Source organism: Heterocephalus glaber, unplaced genomic scaffold (assembly GCF_053883595.1).
Source record: "Heterocephalus glaber isolate CG9 unplaced genomic scaffold, H.glaber_assembly_v1.0 deba00000071, whole genome shotgun sequence".
NCBI classification, from domain to species: domain Eukaryota; kingdom Metazoa; phylum Chordata; class Mammalia; order Rodentia; family Bathyergidae; genus Heterocephalus; species Heterocephalus glaber.
Window position 1 is genome coordinate 34,411,747 of NW_028258137.1, and position 5,267 is coordinate 34,417,013.

Below are 5,267 nucleotides of genomic sequence, written 5' to 3' on the forward strand. Positions count from 1 at the left end.
CAACCTCACAGAGTTCAGGGTGAGCGGCCCTAGCTTTGCCCATCACAAACTTGACCAAGGATATTGACACAACCAAGAAGCTCCCTTGGGTACATGCAACCCCTAGACTGTTATTCAGCCTTGAAAAGGAGTGAGACTGACACACGCTACAAAATGGATGAATCTTGAACTCCTTATACTAAATGATGTAAGCCAATAAGACACAAAAGGACAAATACATATGGTGCCATTACACAGGGTACCTAGAGTAGTCAAAAGCATACAGGCAGACAGTAGAAGGGTGATTATCAGGGAGCAGAAATGGGATAGATGGGGAGTTGGTACAGAGACTCAGTTTGGGATGATTTTTTAAAAATCTGAAGTTGGATGGTGGCAACGGTTATGCAGCAGAGTGAACATAATACTGCTTAATTTTTTTAAATGATAAAAATAGTAAATTTCATGTTTTATGTATTTTACCACTGAGAGAGACAGGAGAGAGAGAGAGAGAGAGAGGAAGAAGGAAGAGGAGCAAAGGAGGGAGAGAAGGAAGAAAGGAGGGAGGGAGGGAAGAAGAAGGGAAGGGAAGGAGGGAGGGAGGGAAGGAGGAGTTTCCTGGGTTAGTAGGCTGAAATCACCCCCCTGAAAACAATTTTCTCCTCCACATGCCCCTACTGCAATCTCTTGTTCAAGTTGGACCACTATTGGTCTACATAGCACTCATTCAAAAATATTAGTGACACTGCTCAAGGCCCTAGGGATCCAGAGGTAAACATAATGAGAATGTTTCTGCCCTACAGAACTTACATTTTAATGAAAGTCAAACAATAAATAAGTGACTTGCACACTTGAACACCTGTTGGAGCTTTTGGGCTCTATCTCAGCCTTTAAAAATTTTTATCTTTAGCAGTTTTTGAAGTCAAATATAATACATATTTTACTAATGCATCCTGTGTGCCACCATCCCTCCACTGAAACAAGCCTGGCTTTATTGATTTTATCAGCATAATCCTGAGCCTAGAATATTATCTGGCAATGATAATCATCAATGTAAGTGTAAAAGGAATAAAAGTCAACATAAATTAAAAGGATATTACAGTGTTTGATTGTGACAAATACCTTAAAGGAAAGAAACAGTGATCTGTGATGAAACAGAAAAAATAACTTGTAGGAAAAAAAGATAAAATTGGGCCTGGGATTTAAGTCAGAGACACTGTGCCTGCCTCGCAAGCTCAAGGTACTGAGTTTGATCCCTGGCACCAGGAAAAAAAAAAATGAGAGAAAGGAAGGAAGGAAGGGAAGGAAAGAAAGAAAGAAAGAAAGAAAGAAAGAAAGAAAGAAAGGAAGGAAGGAAGGAAGGAAGGAAGGAAGGAAGGAAGGAAGGAAAGAAAAAGTAACTTGAGATGTGTGATTTTAAGTTAGTCAATCAGGGAAGTCATTTTCTTTATAAGATTACACGTGTATGGAAGGACAAGACAGAGATCTTCAGGGAGCCATGTAGAGAAGGAATCTTCCAGACAGGGGAAACAGCAGGTGTAAAGGTCCTGAGACAGGAGCATCTTTGTGTGTTGAGGGAACAAAGAACATGTAGCTGAGAAGAAATGAGTGGAGAGAAAATTGGGGCCAGGTGAGGTCAGAAAGCTCAGGTGGGGCAAGATCTAGGAGGACCTGGCTGACAACATAAGGAAATTGGGTTTTATTTTAAGTGTGATGGGAAGCCACAGAAACACTTGTTTTCTTTACAAAACAGTTTATTTTTTCTTTAATTATATATATAAATATATCCTTTAATGTGCAATACAGTAACATTTATGTATATCAACGTTGTCATGCACAATCACCACTAACCATCTCCAGAACTTTTTCATCATTCCAACTAATTCTCCTTCCATTAAACGTCAACTCCTCCATTTCTTTTTCTCCCCTCCCAACCACCATTCTACTTTCTGTGAATTTAACTACTGTAGGTATGTCTTCTAAGTGGCGTATCATATTATTTGTCCTTTGTGACTGGCTTACTTTACTTAGTGTAATGTCTTGAAGGTCCATTCTGATTATAGCATGTGTCAGAATCCCCTTCTTTCTAAAACTTGGTTAATAATATGTGTACACCACATTTTGTTTACTCATTCGTCCATGGCTGACATTTGAGTTTCTTTCCTCTTCGGTTATTGTGGATAAAGTTGCTATGAACATGGGTTTGCAAATATGTCTTTAAGGCCCGGCTTTCAACTCCTTGAGTATTTATCCAGAAGTAGAATTGTTGGATCATGTGGTAATTTCATGTTTATTTTTCAGAGGAACTCTGTACATTTCCCATAGTGCCTGGATTTTACACTCCTACCAGCAATGCAGAGAAGGTCTAATTTTTCTACTTCCTCACCATCATGGTTATTTTCCGGTTTTTTTGTTTGTTTAGTTTTTGGGTTTTGTTTTTTTTTTTGGTTTTTTTTTTTGCTTAAAGCCGTCCTAAAGGATGTGTCATGGGATCTCATGTATCTTTGACTTGCATTTCCCAAACAATCAAGGAGGCTGAACATCTTTTCATGGACTTACTCATCTTTATATTATCCTCTTTGTTCTTTGCCCACTTTTTAACTCTTTTTGTTGTTGCTGAGTTGTAGGAGTTTTTACACATAATTGATAACACTCCTTTATCATATATATGATTTGAAAATGTTTCTCTGGGTCTGTATACATTTTTTCTTCTGTTGGTAATGTTCTTTGATACACAAGTTTTACATTTCAATTAATTCTAATTTCTCTCTTTTTTTTTTTTTGGTTGGCTGTGGTTTTGGTAGTATGGCACAGCAATCATTGGAAATCCAATATTCTCAAGCTCTTATGCTACATTTTTTGTCAGAGTTTTATAGTTATAACTCTTACATTGAGGTCTCTTATTTTTTCTTTGACATATTTTAGTTCATTTTTTTATATGATATAAAGGTCCAATTTCATTCTTTTTCATGTGGATCTTTAATTTTCCTAGCCCTATTTGTTACAAAGACTCTTTTTCCTCCATTGCATGGTCTTACACCCTTGTGGGAAATTATTTGGTCATACAACCCAGGGTTTATTTCTAGATTCTCTATTCTATTCCTTGGTCTATGTGTCTGTCTTTATGCCAGTACCATGCTGTGCTATTACTGTAGTTTTGTAGTTGACTTTGAAACCAGGAAGCATAAGGTCTAGAGCTTTTTTCTACTTTTTCAAGATTATTTTGGCTATTTGAAAGGCCTTAAGAGAGCATAGGGATTTTAGAATGGATTTTTCTATTTGTACCAAAAAAAATGTTGAGATTGCATTTGTTCTGTACATTGCCTTGATTAGTATTGATATCTTAACAATGTTTAGTCTTATAATCCCTGAACATAGGCTATATTTCCACTCATCTAAATCTCCTTTAATTTCTTTTGGCAGTGTCTTATAGTATTCATTGTATAAATCTTTCATGGTCTTGATTTGTAAGTATTATACTCTTTTTCATACTATTGTAAATTGTATTATTTTCGAAGATTTTTATATGTTATACGTTGTTAGTATATACAAATGCAACTTATTTTCATGTTTGGTTTGTGTGCTGTTATTTTACTGAGTTCATTTATTAGTTCTAACACTTTTGTTTGTTTTTGTGAACCTATTCTGTTTTCACATATAAAATCTGGTATCTGCAAACAGATAATTTTATCTCTTCCTGTCTAATTTAGATGACTTTGTTTTTTTTTTTTTTTTGTCTAATGGCTTTGCCTTGAAACTCCAGCACTATGTGAAATAGAATTGATAAAATCAAGCATCCTCATCTTTTTCCTGATTTATACTAAAAAAACTTTCCGTCTTTTACTGTTGACTATGAGGTTAGCCCATGAGTTTTTCATTATGGCCTTGAGTTAGCTTCCTTCTATTCCTAGTTTCTTAAGTATTTCTCATGAGTGTTGAATTCTGTCAAATGCTTTCTCTTCATCAATTGACGGTACAATTTGTTTTTTCCTTTCATTCTATTAATGTGGTATTACATAGATTTCCATATGCTGAAGCACCCATGTGTTCCAGGAATAAATCCCATTTGATCATGGTACATAATCCTTTTAATATGTGGCTGAGTTGTGTTTACAAGTATTTTGTTGAGAATTAATAGTCAGGAATATTAATCTGAGTTTTCTTGTCATTTCTTTGGTCTCATTTTCATCAGGGTAATCCTGGCCTCATTGAATGAGTTAGGGAGTATTACTTTCTCTGCAAGTTTTTTGAAAAATTTGAGAAGGATTGGTATTAATTAACCTTCTATATTTGATGGCATTCACTACTGAAGCCATTTGGTATGAGGTTTTTCTTTGTTGGGAGGGTTTTGATTACTAATCCAATCTCCTCATTAGCTATAGGTCTATTTTTATTTTTTCCTGGTTCAGTCTTCATAGCTTGTGTGTTTCTACTAGGAAATTTTCCATTTCATCTAGGTTATCCAATATGTTAGCATACATATGTTCACAGTACTGACTTTTAATTATTTTTATTTCTATAAAATCAATAGTAATGTACCTGCTTTCATTTTTTATTTTAGTAACTGGAGTCTTCTTTCTCTTTCTTTTACTCATTCTAGCAAAATGTTTGTCAATTTTTTTCTTCTTTACAAAGAACCATTTGGTTTTTTTTTTATTTTGTCTTAAATTAGTGTACCTACCCCAGCTCAATTTTGGTTACTATCTTTTTCTATTCTTTTACTTTCAAATTATTTGTGTCTTTAGATCTAAAGTTAGTCTCTTTTGGAAAATATATAGTGGTGTCATATTTCTGTATTCATTCTGTCAATCTTTGATTTTTCATACAAGTGTTTAATCCATTTGTAAAGTACTGATAAGAAACAACTTACTTTTCTCCCTTTTGTTATTTGCTTTCTCTATTTCATAGTTTTTGGTCCTTCATTCCCTTCTTCACTATCTTCCTTTATTTTTGGAAAAAAACCTTCCAAGTCCTAACATTTCTGCTTAATTGATTTTTTTGTAGTGACACATTTTGACTCCTTTTTCCTTTTGTGTATATTCTATAGGAGTGTATGTGTGTGTGTGTGTGTGTGTGAGAGAGAGAGAGAGAGAGAGAGAGAGGGAGAGAGAGAGAGATTAACATGGCAATTGCATTTAACATCTAAATGTTTAACAGTCTGTTTGAAACTGATACCACCTTGACTTCAATCACAAACATAAACACTATAGCTCTATCCCAAATTATATCTTTATACTGTATGTTGTATGCACATTCAAATATATTTATAATTGTTTTTATTCATCTTTCAA